This window comes from Ochotona curzoniae, unplaced genomic scaffold, assembly GCF_017591425.1.
Source record: "Ochotona curzoniae isolate NIBS_2020 unplaced genomic scaffold, NIBS_Ocur_1.0 contig_3332, whole genome shotgun sequence".
Lineage (NCBI taxonomy): Eukaryota > Metazoa > Chordata > Mammalia > Lagomorpha > Ochotonidae > Ochotona > Ochotona curzoniae.
Genome location: NW_024465816.1, coordinates 7,619,655 through 7,636,173, shown reverse-complemented (window position 1 = coordinate 7,636,173; position 16,519 = coordinate 7,619,655). Strand labels below are relative to the sequence as shown.

Genomic DNA, 16,519 nt, shown 5'->3' with positions numbered 1-16,519 from the left:
TCTGAAAGCATCATTTCTGCCAGTTTGGAAATCACATTGATATTTACATACAGTGCTTTTTCTAGGAAAAAAAAATCACTATATTGGAAACTAAGGCCTCAGGGGAACAAGCCTGGCCTTCAGGTTTCTGCAGTGTTATAGACTTGGCCTAAAGACATCCTTCTCCCTGACGTCCTGTGTAACCTTGGACAAGCACTTGGCTGAGAGTCAACTTCCTCTTCAGTGAACAGGTACAAGGGGAATGAAAACTTTCACCTATGTCTGCACTCTTGGTGTCATCTCGGCACACAGTGGTGTCTGATAATTGCTAGTTCCTGTCCTTTAAGAAGCAAAACAAAACAGAAAAACATTTTCCAGGGCTTCTGTAAGAACCATGGACTTCTGGGACAAAATATTATTTCTGGATTCAGATTAGAAACTTATTAGAAGTCAGGATGGTTCAAGAGAAAAATCATTGATCTGACTTAGAGAGGTGGAATATTGCCACCCTCACTCTGTTTTCAGCTGCGTGCATACCACGGGTAAGTCACAAACTCTAGTTCTCAGTCTTCTTGAATGAGAATTTAGAACCTTCTCTTTCCATCATTGCCTGGGGAATCAGCATGTGATAGCTAAGTTTTGTTTGTTTGCTTGCTTGTTTTTTAACTGCCTGAGTTTCCGGAGATGGCTGCTCTCTGCCCAGGCAGCCAGCATCACTCCAAGCCCTGATTATTAAGGCCAAAGTCTGCATTCTGTTCGTCCCTGCAGGTAGAATCTTGCAACTCTCATTTTGACCTTTCTTCCCCTCTCTTCTGATACTACCAGCAGTTAGTATCAACAGCAGCCGGTTCAAAACATTCAGCTGAGACTCGTCCTAACAGCCCTGACACTTCCTACAGAACCCTGGCTTTCACCAAGTTTAAGGCATCTGTTTGTGTTTTACATGATAACATCCCAAATGTTGTGTCCTCCAAATGAGGCAGCGTCTTTTCATTCATATTTTTGGACCACCTCATCTTCCATTCTTTCACAATCATCATTTCCCTTAAGCCTCAGAGCAATGGTTGGACTTCTGGAACCATTCTTCTTTTGCAGGTGAGGAAATGAATTGCAGACACCATTATGTGAAGTCACAGTGGTAGTAAGGGAGAGGACCAGGACTGGAACTTCTGCTTCTTCTGTCTGAAGAAAGCCCTCTTAGGCAGGAGTTGGCAGGGGCTTCTAGAAGGGTCAGGGCAAGGAAGAAAACACCTTTGTCCTCATGTTACTTTCATCCTTGAGGGTCTTCCACAAAGCAACAATTCCAGCCTCTGCCCCCACCCTTTACTGACTTGTAGGAAAAATCTCTTGGTTCCTATGTGTTGATACAACAAACCTTATTTATTAACTTATTTATAGCTCCCAAGATTCATTCTCTGTTGCCCATCTTCCAGCCCAGACTACTGCAGGGAGCAACCTGGGGTCAGTGTTTGGACACGGTGCACTAGGACTTCGCCTGGCCGAATAACTAAGGTACAGACCTAGCCAGAGAACCAGGGGGACACTCAGGGTTACCAACAAGAATGGTGCACACATTTTCCAGTGGACGTTTATCAGTAAGACTGCACATGTCTTTATCTTCGTCAAGCAGTGCCCAATGTTGAGCTTGGTTGTGAAGTTGAGAAGGGAAGGAAGAGAGATTGGATGGCCCAAGATTGGCCCTGCAGCATCCCAGGTAAGGTCCAAGACACTAAGTCTCTTCTGGTCTCTTGCCATGTAGTTTCAGGAAGATCAGCTAACCTCACTGTGACTGGATCCTTCTCTGTGAACTGTTGGAGTGAAGATCAAGGGTGACAAGGTGTGTCGAGTCCTCGCTCAGTGTCTGGCATGTGGTCAGATGCTCAGCTAAACGGCACCTACCGTCCACTAGCATGGATAAGGATGATTTCTATCCAAGCAGACGTAGCTCAGATTTAAAGCTTGCTAGGGTGACAGGACAGGGGCAGGCATTTATTAAATGACCTTCACCTATGATCATTTGTTCAGGCAAGAGTGGGAGGAGCCCAATTCATTGGGCCTCAAAGCCAATGGCCTTAGACCGCACAGGAGTGGCCACAAGCCAGTGCAGGGTGTCCCTGGCCACCCAGGCAGGCAGAAAAGCTCTCACACCTAAATTTGCAATGAACGGGGCATTTGCAGGAAAGAGAAGAGAGTGAATACACGATCCTCTCCCCACAATCACCATGGAAAACAGTATTGTGAAGTCTATAAAACTGAAAACAGAATCACTGCACTCTAGGGACACAGCAACAAGAAAGGAACAGACATGGTAACACCCACGTCCACAACAACATCAGTCACAACAACCACAAGCTGAAAGCAACTCACACCTCCAGGGAAGGCCAGTGCGTAAGCTAAGTGTGGTCCATACACACGATGGAACGCTACTGAGCCTTCAAGAGGAACAGAATCCTAGCATGCGTGCCCCTTGAGGACACTGGGTGAGTGAAGTATGCCAGTCCGACAGGTGTCTGTGGCCATCACACACCTAAGAGAGAAGGCAGAGTGATCGTTTCAGGGGCTAGGTAGGGCAAGCTGATAGTGGTTTAGTGGGAAAAGCATTTCAGTTTTTGCAAGATGAAAAGATGGATGGTGGTGAGGTTGCCTAGCAGTATAAAGGTACTCAATACACTCACTTGTGAACTTAAAAACAGGTAAGATGGTAAACCCTGTGTATATTTTACCATCGTTTAAAAAAAAAAATGGCCCCAGCTTTTTGACCGGCGTGCCTGATTTTGCACAAAGCCATTGGGATTGGGGAAAATGTCTGTGTCTGCAACTGGCTGATTCCAGCGAGATCTGGAAGCCCTGGTAGCCTCTTTGTAAATCTAGGATTAAAGATGCATGGATTAGTTTGGAAGAGCAGTCTTCTAGAGTGATTTCCCATAAGCAATCTCTGCCTGTGCTTTAATCAAGTAACCCCTGACATCGTGTCTTCCTGCCTACATTGTCATGATGGATATCCTCATCCATCAAGCTTTGGTTTACCACTTGGACCCCTTCTTCTTTACACAGGGTGCACTTAATGCTCTTTCTGAGTGGACTCTGTCCCTGGGGATGGGGAGGCACACAGACCTCCCATAGAATTCCCCTTTGACCCTTCATTGCCTGGTGGCTTTGTACAAATTGCCCGGCACCTTCATTTCTTTTTGGATAAGGTGGAAGTAATACGACTTGCTCTGCATGGCAACAGAGACTATATGAGGTAATAGTCAACATGAAGAATTTGAGCTTGCCTGATTTATCGAGTGTGTGATAAAAATGACTATCAGGAGGACACACACACACTCGCCAGTTGAGGAGTGAGGTCTGCCATTGACTTACTTCAAGTTCACTTCATTGATGCCTACTCTGGCTTCCGCTGGTGTCATGGAGTACCTGGAATCCAGCATCAACTTCACAAAGAGATCGCATGCTGCTTGATGATAGTAATGCTTCTAAAATTTGATTTGCTTAGGATCTTCCATAATTCCAAGTTTATAGTAGTGCTAGGTATTCAGTAAAATACATAATAGTCATAATAACATGCTATTAGTTACATAATGTAATAAACTAGGTACTAAAACAGAAAAATAAAAATAAAAATAAAACTTATTGCTGAAACCAGAGACCTTAACAGTCTAGGCAGAGACCCAGTTCCTTTTGACTGACTTTTTTATGTTTCACATTAATACAATAATTCTTTTTAACTCTACATTTCTAAGTACATCCCTAGTAACAACCAAAGCAGGCTACTATCCTCTGAGATGTGGCATGTCACCAGCTTTGAGTTTCAGTTCAGACCAATCCCTTCCCTTTTAATGCCCAAATCCATGTTTCCTGCCCCCAACACCTGACTTCAGAAGTGCAGAACAAATGGGAGAGGACCCGATGATTCACTGTTTACCTGTGAGGAGCCTTCCAGCACCAAGAAGCAAACTAAGCAGACATATTTCAGGTGGAGTTAAAGCATTCACTAAGGCAATAGATGGTGAGCATTCAGATGTGAGTACAGGAAAGACAAATAAACGCATGTGCTGGGAAAATAAGCTACTGTAAGGGAATCACATTTGTGGAGTGCTTAAGAAAACAGTGCTGTTTTGATCTGAGTAGGACTTGTCACCCCAAACTCAAGCAGATGTTGAAGAGCTGATATCTTAATGGTTGATGTTTAGGGGTGGAGACTTAATCCAGTTGCCGAGGCTGGGAGGCTGGGCTGCGGGCTGTTTATGGGTCCACTGGGGATGCAGCCTCGGAGGGCGGAGCTCACGTGAGAGGGCAGATTATCATTACAGTTCACGCTTGGCCTAGGTTCTCACTCATCTTTCTGGCATCCCATGAAGTCATTCCTGTCCATCTTCCATGACCAGAGTCCCCATAGCCCCAACTTCGGGACCCACCTGATCCTGAACTTCAACCTCCCCAGAAACTCCTCTCTCCCCAAAAGCTCCTCCCCAGTATTTGAGTTAAACAGAAAACAGACTCACGCAAGTGCTAAAGGTAAGCACCTGACCAGAGTCAGCAGGCGTAGTCCTTAGACCAGGGGTGGGGCACATCTGACTTGGAGCGTGGTATAATGCTGATGAAATCATTTGGCCTGACCCTGCCAAGACAACAGCAGACAGGACTCCGAATTCAAGAAATCTACAACAGGTAATTGCTACAGTAATAGTTAGGTATGGCCCATGAATGATGTTATTAATATGTAAATGGTCCTTGGCAGAAAAAAGGATCCCCTCTCCTTCTGGGATTAGACAGAAATATTGAAATTCTGGAAACTTCTCAGAGTTTCTGCATTGTTTGACATATACAAACTGCTTCCTGAACATGCTTGAGAATGAGACTGGTAATGTTTACAAGCCATAAAGCTGAAATGCTAGCTGTCACTCTAACAGGTGCCCTCCTCTCAGCCAGAGCACACTTTGGGCCCCGCCCACAGCCATGCAATCTTTTGTAACATTCCATGTTTACTTTCTAAGGGACTGCCAGTCATTTTCTCAGAATGGCTTAACCACCACCTTATCCCACCCTCGCTAATGCTTGATGATGACTTAGTCCCAGGTTTTTTTTTTTTAATCAGAAAAAATAAAGTGATATCATTTTTTCTGTTCTGAATTATTCATTTTAATAATTATTTATTTTATTTATTAGACATGTAGAGAGAGAGAGGGAGACAGAGAGAGATGATCCATACACTGGCTTACTCCCCAAAAGCCTGCTATAGCCCAGACCTAGAACTCAGGCCAGAGATCCCATGTGAGTGGCAAGGATACCACTGACTTGAGCCATGACCTGCTGCCTCTTGGGTGTGTATCACAAGAAGCTGGCATCAAGACTCAAGCCCAGGCACTCCATCGTGGGATGCAGGCATCTCAGCAGCACCTTGACAGAAGTGTCAAGTGCCAACTCTCTGTCCTGAATCGATGAACTGTAATGGTGAAGTATTTTTGTTATTACTAGAATTATTACTGTCTCGGGTGTGATTACCATGTGTGGGTACTGCATAGTGTGTTTAATTTCACTGTCAAAGTTACTCTATAGTAGAGAAAGCTTTAAAAAGATTTATTTATTTTTATTGGAAAGGCAGATCAGATTTACAAAGAGAAGGAGAGACAGAACAATCTTCCATCCACTGTATACTCTCCAAATGGTCACAGTGGCCAAAGCTGAGCTAATCTGAAGCCAGGAACCAGGAGCTTCTTCAGGGATTCCCATGCAGGTGCAGGGCCTCAAGCTCTGGGCCATCCTCCACTGCTTTCCCAGGCAATGAGCAGGGAGCTGGATGGGAAGCAGGGTTGCTGGGATTAGAACCAGCACCCATGTGGGATCCTGGTGTGTGCAAGCTGAGGACTTTAGCCATGAGGCTACCGTGCCAGGCCTGACCACAGGGCCTTTGCACAAACTACATTAACCTCTGAATATCTCCGCTGAATGTGTCCGTGGCTTTCGCATACCTGTAAAGCTCCTTCCAGTGGCAGCTCTCCACTAGGCAGGTCAAGGCCATTCTGTCTCACAAGTTCAAGTCTGTGCTTCCCATCCTGCCCTTCCTATCTGTGGAACAGAGCAGCACTCATCCTTCTCCAGAGCTGTTTTTTGGTTCATGTGTCTGTCTTCACCACCAGCAACCAAGCCTCTGGAGTTCCTGGTGCCTGGCATCACATCTGCCAGGAAGCACTTAATAAAGACTCATTGGATTCTGATGCACTGGAAGGGGAGGACTTCAGATGCAGAGTCACTTCAGCAAACTTTATGGTTTGACAACTGCTAAGCGGCTGAGATTCAGGTCCAAGTGTTTTACCCACGAATTCAGCATCTTTCCACAGCCACAGCTGCAAGAGATGTCCGTGAGCATGGTGCGAAGTTCACAAGCACCAGAGGCAGTATCTCTTCGAAGTCCACCCAAGCCAGAATCAAGCACAAAATTCTCGTGCTCTGAAAAGGCGGTGGCAGAAGACAGACAAAATGTTGGGATGTTTCTTAATCTTCAGATCACATTTCAACAGTAGGAGCTGACTCTCGCCTCTGAATTCAGGAGACACGTTTTACTAGTCAGATTTTCACAGTTATAATGAAATACCTGATGCAACACGTGGTATTCCTCTTTAGCTCAGGCATCCCCTGGTTTTGGCTCTGCTGAGGCAGGTGCATAACGATGGCCACAACTGTGAGAAGAAGGGTCATATGACAGGCCAGGAAGTAGAATGGTTGGGGCCAAACTCAGGCTGTTCTATCAACCTTCCCAGGAGAGCTAACTTCAAGGGCACGCCCCTGGGAGGCCCCACCTGCCAGCACTATCATTAAATGAAGCCTCTACCCGCCGAGGACCATTAACTCATGACTTCAAGGTTTAAATATCTGCATGATTCAGAAACCAAATCGTGTCCCAACCACAGCACACCAAGACACGGATGTAAAGAGAAATGACAAACAATGATAACCTTTACTTCATGCCATGAATGCTCATATCCTTATCCTGCCTGGGGTTGGCTTACCCAGTTCTGGTAAGAACTCAGTGAACTGATTTCAGGATCCACTGACAAGACAGTGATCTATCTGAGTGTGAGATGATGCTGCTAACAGCAGGTGCAAACAGGACACCCGGGCCGGTGTGCCTCCGCTTCCTCCTCTAGCAGCCTCTTCCTCTCCGCTGGGGATGCTCTAACAGCTGCCCTCCAAATGTACAGATGTTATTCTCCTGTTTCCGGTACGTTCTAATCATAGCTTCAAGCTTCCAGAAATTTCATTTATACCATAACACTTGATATCAAAAAGGGGCTCGTTTCTAGTTTAATATTGCCACAAAAGAGAAAGTCCAAAACTCAGTTTTGCAAATTGCTCAGACCTAATCTCCCTTGAAGGCGAGTTGGGTGTACAGACCAAAATTACCAAAGTTAACCTAAGCCCTGGACCCCTGGGTGACACTTTGAACCCCTCACTTCCTCAGCTACTAATGATGCTACTCTCTGTTCCAATGTAGCATGCATATTCTCATCGCACTTTGCTTGTAGATGGGGGTTTACGTGCCACCAAGCCTTGTCACTTCCCAGAGTCCCAGAGTCCCCTGTATGTGGCACACTGGGTACAGCCTATCCTGGTAGAAGAAAACGCGTGTGAATAATAAACCAGGAGTTCTGCTGCAAGTCACAGTGACTCCTGTGTCATCCCTCTGCTCTTGGCTCCCCTCCCTGCCTTCCTCAAGTTTCCAGATCTCTCTACACACGCTGGAACAGAACAGTCTTGTTTCTGCTTTTGGCTGGTCTCATCTGTTTGGTTCATGAAGCCTTGCCTATGATGTCAGACACTGTAGACACAAGGAAACAGTTGCCAACACATGCTCCGTGGACTCTCCGCCTGTGCCAGCCTTGGTGTTAAACCTCTGCCCAGTCCTATTAGAATGGCAACGTTATGCTGGTCGCACTTAGGCCAAGTATTTCTAGTCGTGCTTCAGGGCACAGACTCCATCAGCAGCCTTGGGAGGCACTGTTCCTGAGCAGGCACTGAGGTGGTTCATTTGTCTAAGGTTGCCAAGGTAATTCCTTAGCACAGCACGCAGGCACACCCCCAAGCCGTTCCTATTCAACTCTACGGGAATTGCTGCTCTGGGAAACACATAAAACAATCCCTGTGCTCCGTGAAGCCACACAAGATCACGTAGACTCCCCCCCATAAATCACCACCAACAAACTTCTTCCCAGGAACACTAATGTGGCAGTAACAGGCCTAATCAAAGGACTGCATATTAAAAAGAGGTGTTACTATCCCAGTAAAGAAATACCGTAGCAAATAGAGGGCGTTAGCTTTTAAAAGGGTGGGAAAGCCCATGACTCAGCGATTCTGAGTATATGGTGAATTCAGAGAAGGTTCTTGAACAATTCCTGAATGTTCAGAATTCACGGCACATCAGCCACAGAAAGGAAGCCTCAGAAACAACCCAAGTGTCCACCGATGAATGGATAAAGAAAACTGAGTCCATGTAGGCACACACAAGAGGGAATACCAGTCACCCTTAAGAGCAAGGAAATTCTGATCAGCGCTGTGACATGATGAACCTCGAGGAGATTATGCAACTTAAAAGAGCCAGACACAAAAAGACAAACACAGCTAGCCCTCTGTGCCAGGGACTTCGACACCCATGGAGCCAAGCAACCTCGGAACAAAAATATTCCGGAAAAAAATTAAGCTGCATTTGTATTGAACACACACAGACTTGCTTCCTTGTCATTTCCTCCCAAATGATATAGGATACCTAGTAGGCATTATCAGCAGCCAGAGGTGGCTTAAAGTCTATGGTCTAAGGTCCATGCAAGGGCCCGGCCACTTTGTGTCCCAGCTGCTCCACTTCCCATCCAGCTCCCTGCTTGTGGCCTGGGAAAGCAGTCGAGGACAGCCCAAAGCCTTGGGACCCTGCACCCGTGTGGGAGACCTGGAGGAAGTTCCTGGCTTCTGGCTTCAGATCAACTCAGTTCCGGCTGTTGTGGTCGCTTGGGGAGTGAATCATCGGACAGTTCTTCCTCTCTGTCCTCCTAAAGACAGAAGAGATTTCTCTGTCTCTCCTTCTCACCCTAATCCTGTCTTTCCAATTTAAAAAAAAAAATCTTGAAAAAAAAAATAAACTTAGAGTTCATGCAAATGCTACTTCATTTTATATAAGGGGCCCAAGCACCTGCAGGGACCTTGCCACTAAATCCCTCCCTCCCCTACACCATGGCCACTGAGCACGACTGAGATGAAGTGATGGGAGAGCGCAAACTCACAAAGATGAGAAGTGGAATGGCAGTTGCCAGGAGGTGGAGAGGGGAGCACTGGCTCCTAAGTGCCGAGTTTCCTTCTAGACAGCTGAAGTGTTTTGAGGGTGGGTGGTGATGTTGGCTGCAGAATAGTCGTGCACGCAACTCCCTTAGAAACTGCTTGGATGGCCCATTTTATGTTCTGTGTGTCCCACTGAGGCTTTTTACAGAGTGTAGGTTGCTCCACCGTGGCTCAACACTGCTGAATTGCAAAGACAAGGGTAAAATGCACATGGACTGCGAGGGTGGAGAACGTCTCACTTCCTGGAGGGAGAACTCAGCAGGGAAGAAGTGACTGTGGCCTTTGTCGACACAGTGTGGCTTTTGGCTGCATGGGGCCGTTCCCACCCTGAGGCTCTGTTGGCAGAGCTGAGCAGGAGCATGCGCAGGAAAACCGCTGCCGCCAGCATCGCCTTCTCTGTTAAGCTAACTCACCTGGCAGAGACTCATTTGAACAAAGCAGACTCTAGCACAGCATCACGGCTGAGTTGCCCGGTAGTCAACCTTCTCCTTTCTATTGTCACTGCTTTGTGTCCTGTCCGAGTTATTAGACACACCACACATCAAGATATCATCCTGCCCCTCACCCCGTGTCAATGAATCAGGCTTGAGGAACATCTTAAGGATCAGGTATCGTTTTCCTACCGTCTGTGGGCATGGAGTTGTAAATTCTGGAAAATAATGAACTCCTTGAGATCCTATGGGAAAATAATATATACATGTAAATATATATGCATGTGTGTTTATGTGTATGTACACACACACACACACACACACACATATATATATAGAAAGAGAGAGAGAGATCAAGAATCAATGAAACATTTCTTTCCCTTTATTTCCATAGCTTTTTAGGAAGAAAACATTTCATGTCAGAGTAAGGTCTAGTAAAAAGCTGGAACTTTGCACATCCACAGAGTGCAGGCTGTGTTTAAGACTGCACTAAACACAGCCAGTCACAGCGGAATAGCTTTAGCTGCACAGACACATACCGATTAAATACCTAATGTAATCATGACCTCTAAGAATATACAAATGATAAACAAGAAAGCTATTGGCTATGTTTTCCATTTCTGCATACTTCTTGTAATTTATTATCTGAAAGAATGCTTTAGAGGCTATTGAAGGCCTAAATTGCTCTATGCTAATTGTCACACTGGATTATGAATTATCTCCTGGTAAGACTATGTTGATAAGACTATAAACCACTTAGCTATATATCTCCCTAGCAATTTTTAAATGAAAAAACTTAACTAATTAAGCTCATTTGAGATGTAGAGAGACAGAGAGCGCCTATCTGCTGCTTCAATCTTCATATGCCAGGAGCTGGGAACCCAAGTACTCGAGTTCGCACCTGCTCCCTCCCAGGGTGTACACGCAGGAGGTTTACGGTCCGTGCAAGGCTCCAATTTCCTATATCCCGGGAAACTGGATTGAAAGCAGCTCTGGGACCTGAGTGAGATTTGGACTGCAGGTATCTCAGCTGATACACCAAGTGCTTGTCACTCCCTGCTCCCTCCAGTCCAGCCCATGTGGAAGCCAGTAACAGTCACAGAATGACTGGATGGTGGGCTTGAAGAGGCGGACAGGGGAGGGAGAGGTTGGAACCTGGCTGGTTAATTGAGTCAGATTTGAGAAAGCCTGATCTATTCAGACAGGTCCAGTGCCAACAAGCTATCCATCTGCTGCAGCTTGAAGAGCCCCTTCAAAAACACATTTGGACATTCAACTCCAAAGCCTCACATTAATGGAGGTGGAAGGTCATTGGGAGGGGACCGGGATCAGATGAAATCATGACACTGGGGCCTCTGAGATGGAATTCCTGGCTTTCGGGGAGGAGGAAGGTGAGAGGAGAGTGTTCTGCCTTGCCTTGAGGTCCTGCACAGCCTTGCCAGCACGAGGGCCTCGCCAGCGGCTGAACAGCCACTGCATCCATGCCAGCAGACTTCTCAGTCTCCAAGACCGTGAGCCAAACAAACCACCTTTCCATAACCCAGCCTGCGGTGCTCGGTTACAGCAACAGCAAGGGGACCAAGCCTGTGTCCTTTGCATAAAAGATCACAGAGGAAAAACAGAGAGAGGACCTGAGTTCACCTCCCAGCTTCCAGCGGGGTCTTGAACGCTCTGGGAAGGAGGACCAACATCGCGTGGCGCTCCCAGAAAGCACTCGGTGTGGGCAGCAGGTTGTCTTCCCTGCTGCTCTCCCAAGCACAGCGACCACCCATCCTAGATGGGGCAGGTTTCACCGATGTGACATCATCTTATCAACTTCAGAACACCCACGTGAGATAGATGTCATCATTTCCATTTTCCCGGCGAGGAAACTGGGCAAATAATCTGCCAAAGCCCATCTGGCTGGAGAGCCGAGGGTTAAAGCTGTGTGATTTCTGTCGCCTACCTACATGAGCCCTTGACCTTGGATGCCACTGTGCTAGGTGGCTTGAAGCAGCTGGCAAGTACCTGAGAGGGTTAGCTGCTGCATCTTCCCTTTCTAAGATGTCTTTTGTGTTTTGTAGGGTGAAGTTAAGTGAAGATTCTATCAAGGAATCCCCAACCTCAGGTACCCCATCCAGCTTTACAACTGATAGCAGAGTTGGTGAGGTTTGGGAAGAAAGACTACAACTCAGAAAAGAACACCTTTTCTTTAAAAAAATGTTTAAAGACTTCTTTATTTTTCTGGGAAAGGCACATTCAGAGAGAGAGAGAGAAACGAGAGAGAGAGACAGATGGAGAGAAAGATCTTTCTTCTGCTGGTTCACTTCCCAAGTGGCCACAATGTCCAGAGCTCAGCTGATCCAAAGCCAGGAGTCTCCTCTGGGTCTCACATACAGGTGCAGGGTCCCAAGGCTTTGAGCCATCCTCCACTGTTTTCCCAGGCCACAGGCAGGGAGCTGGATGGGAAGTAGAGCAGTTGGGACATGAACTGGCACCCATATGTGTGCAAGGATTTAGCCACTGAACCATTGCATCCAACTCCCCCCCCTCCAATTTAGAATTCATCTTTTAAAAGGGACTAATGATCAGTTGATTCAAAATGCAAAAGAGTAGATTAATGAATGTGTTGCATTATCAGGGCTTGTGCAATACTTTATTCTGATTGCTGTCTACCAACCTCTCTTCATCTACCACTTAGATTTTTAAACATTTTTATTCATGAATTTACTAGAGAAGTAGACAGAGCTAACGCACATCCCCTGGCTCTCTCCACACTAGCCTACAGCAGCCGTGGCTGGGTGGGGTGAAGCAGGGATCGGGAACTCAATCCCAGTCTCTCGAGAAAAGGTCCCAATCACTTAGAGCATCACCTGCTGCCTCCCGGGGTGTGTGTTAGCATGAAACTGGAAGGGACTTTGTATTCAGGCACTCTGGTGTGGGATGCAAACATCCTAATCGGTGTGTTCACTGCTAGGCCAAACACCTGTCCCATGGATGATAATGATTATTGGAAATTTTTAGTATGAAAGAGAATAAGAAAAGAAAAAGGAGAAAGGATGGAAAGGTAGAATAGGAAATGACGTGCCCTTGCCTGATAACCTGCAGTTGCCTTAAATGCTAAAGTCTTTCTACACTTGTGTTCTCATGCACCTGACACTCTCTGTAGACTTTGCAACAGCCTCTTAGGTCAGAACGTGATGTGGCAGGTCCTTCACCCAGCGACAGGCACAACGGCACATCAGTCACCCCAATCCTCCTGCCCCACGGCCTCTCCTTTTTGCTCCCCACCAAAGTAAATATCTTAAGATTCAAGTTATTCTCTCATCAAGGTCAGTTTCTGCAGGCATCCAACCCAAACAATTTTTTTCCTTCTATTTAATTTTTGATTTTATGGTACAAGTCCATAGGCTCTGGGATTTCCTTACTCCTTCCCCAAATTCCCTCCCCATAACTGATTTCCCCGATATTATTACAATTGTATAGTCCTTCATAAGCAGTCATAAGTCCATCATTCTGCTATTGAAGTGTGTCCTGAAATTGCTGAAACAGACAATGGCAGACAGTCCAGGATCCTAATGTCAATATATATCCAATAGTTTCATTGGGAGTCCGTCTTTGATTTGGAAGTAAAGATGCATACTGCATTATATATTCACATGTGGATGATATCTCTATTACACAGATACTATACATTCCCTTAAATGAGAAACCATGAAAGAAAATCAACAACAGGAAGAAAGACAAAACAAAAGATTTATAGCACCATGGAGTTAAGTAACACGCTATCGAATAACCAGTGTGTCAATGAAGAAATGAAACCAAAAACACAAAAGCTTCTTGGAGAAAATGATGCTACTGTGTGATCTATGACTCAGTGAAGAACTTAATAAAAGAAACTATTTTGAAGAAATGAAAACAAAAGCAATATCAAAACCCAAGCAGTTTGTAACCCGCTAAAGGCGGGGGTCGGAGGGATCGTTGATTGGGCATTGAGGATGCCAGCTTAGTCTTCTCGAATTCCTGGTGTATTATCCCAAGATGATGCTGGCTGTTGCACTAGGCTTCCTGAATCAGGACCGCTAGTGCTCAGGCTTTTGAGTGATTACCTTAGCCCATTTTCTGTTGCTATAAAGAAATATCGCCACTGGGCATTTTATCAGGAATAGAGAGGTTTATTTAGCTCACACTTTTGGAGGCCAGAAGTCTGAGATCAGATGATTTGGGAACTCTTAGCAGAGGCCATCTCGGTGTGGCTGCACCTGCAGAAGAGCTTATATGGCAAGACAGGAAGCCAGAGAGAAGCAGGGGTCAGGCTTACTCCTTCATGACAGCCAGCCATCCTGAGTCCTACCCAGGATCTATGTCACCCTTTCTCAGAATGGCAGTGTCTGAGACGACCTAACCATCTCCCACGCATTCCCACCTGCTGAAGGTGCCACCATTCAACACCACCACACCAGGATGAAGCTTCCAGTCCGTGAACCTCTGGGGGATGAAACATGTGCAGAGCAAGGCCTTGAGCTAACAGATTCCTGAGAAACACAGACTGTAAAATTCCAAAAAGAGAAGAAATAATTATCTCTTAATGGGGCAGGCCTATTGGTGCAGCCAGACAAGCCACTGCCTGGGATGCCCACGTCCCGCGTCAGATTGCTAAGGGTTGAGTCCTACCTCTGCTTTTGCTTTTTAATTTTTTAAATGATTTTATTTTATTGGAAAAGCATATTTGCAGAAAGAAGGGGGGACAGAAAGATTCTCCATCTGCTAGTTCACTCCCCAAATGGCCACAACGGCTGGAGTTGAGTCATTCTGAACCCAGGAGCCAGGAGCTTCTTCCAGGTGTCCCATGCAGGTACAGGGTCCCAAGGCTTTGGGATATCTTCTGTTGGCCTCCTAGGACATAAGCAGGGAGTTAGATTGGAAGTGGAGCAGCGGGGGCATGAACCCACGCCCATTTCGGAGCTTGGTGCTTACAAGTAGAGGATTAGCCAGTTGAACCATGGAACCGGGTCTTGCTTTGCTTTTGATTCAGCTGTTGTTAATGCTTTTCTTAGGAGGCAGTAGATGACGGCCCAGTATTTGGACCCCTGCTACCCACGTGAGAGACCAAGAGGGAGCTGCAGGCTCCTGGCTTGATCTAGCTGTACATGTTGCAGCCATCTGGGGGAATGAAGCAGTAGATAGAAGATCTCCCTCTTTCTTTCTGTGTGTCCCCATTCCCACCCCATCCTGGGTCACTGTGTCTTTAGGATACCAATAAATGAATACATCTTTTTTTTTTTTAATGGGGCATGTTCCAAAACTCTCACTGAGAAGGATACAAGACCCCTTGTGGAATTTCAGTTCCACAGAGAAAACCTCAGATCTACTGAAGCCGAGAGCACTCTTCAAGACATCAAGGCCTCAAAAGACAGGACAAAAGTGGAGGAGCTGTAGCAGCTCGCAGTCAGTCGCTTAGTTGACGATGGAATGGCAGATGGGGCCCTGACCGAGGAGGAGGACACCAGCCAGGACGTGATAACTCCCGTGCAGGGCCGGCTGGTCAGGGTGCAGTTCTGCATTGCTGATAGTGATCTAGCCTTGCTTGCTGCCCTGTGCACAGGACAGATGTTCCTACCGGGGAAGGAAGGGGAGGATGACATTGGAACCCTCTGGCCTATTTTTGCAATTTTTTTTTGTAAGCCTAAGATTATTTTTAAGTGAAAGCTGCCTTCCAGACCATCAGTCACAATCGGACAAAGCTTGCTGGATTATTTCTGGTAAACACACACAAAGGGAGTAAAGGCCAAAGGTGATGCCCAGCCTCCTTCTTTTAATCATGCGTTTCCATGCAGGATCTTCAAGTCCTGTGGAGTTTATTCTTGGCAACGCTGCTTCTAAGGGGATGTTGCTGGTTCATCTGCTGTGCCCTGGCAGAGAAGATGCAGAGTAACATGAAGAACTGCCTGCCAGTTGCAAGTCCAAGGAAAATAAAGCACAGCTTTGCAGGAAAGGAAAGCTCTAGACCTGCCCAAAGTGATGGTTAGTCCACACCAGCACATTACTGCCCTCGAAGGGATGCATGAATCAGAGAAAATATAACAATGTGCACCGAGTGATACCTCTGGGTCTTGTTTTGTTAAATTGGAAGCTTCACAGCCACTGGTAGTAAAAGTCCAAAGCTTTCACGGCTTGCCCTACTCTAGACTCCTCTGGTGTGCATTAACTGTCTTCTTTGTAGCAGGCAAGGATCGACAGGACTTCAAGCGTTCCTTCACGAAGCGTTTGCATTCTCATGGCGCACACCCTGAGCCATTACTATATCGATGCGCCTTTAATCAACGGCAGCCCAAATAGTGGGGGAACATGAGTAGACAGGGATTAGATAAGGCTGTCTAAGTGAGGCTTTGAGGAATAAGCAGACGCAAAGAGCAAAGTTGCAGGGAAGGAGAGAGAGAGAAATTTTTCATCTGCTCATTCACTTTGTAAATGCCTATCGTAGCCCTGGCTGGACCAGGTGGGAGCCAGGAGCCTGGAATTCCATGTTTGTCTCCATATGGGAGTCGGTGGCCTACGCACTTGGGCCGTCCTCTGCTGTGCGTTAGCAGGAAGCAGGATGGGAAACAGAATAACTGGATTTCGAATCGTGCTGTGAAATGGGATGCTGGTTTACCAGCTTGCACTGTGATAATACCAGTCCCTTAATGTGTTAGTTTTAAAAGCATTTATTCTCCCTGCTCTCCTGTAAGATTGATTATATGGCACAGATGAGCTTTCCTGATTTTGATGTTAAAAAATGGCAGATGCTCATCAAAGTAAGT

General features: G+C 46.3%; 1 long non-coding RNA gene across 1 annotated transcript; it reads left to right on the top strand.

Moving 5' to 3' along the window:
- The first annotated feature begins 1,038 nt into the window (after positions 1–1,038).
- LOC121156293 lies at positions 1,039–13,433 on the top strand. The gene is made up of 3 exons (XR_005883840.1): positions 1,039–1,074; positions 1,610–1,693; positions 13,402–13,433. It is a non-coding gene; the product is annotated as an uncharacterized LOC121156293 (long non-coding RNA).
- The last annotated feature ends 3,086 nt before the right edge of the window (positions 13,434–16,519 follow it).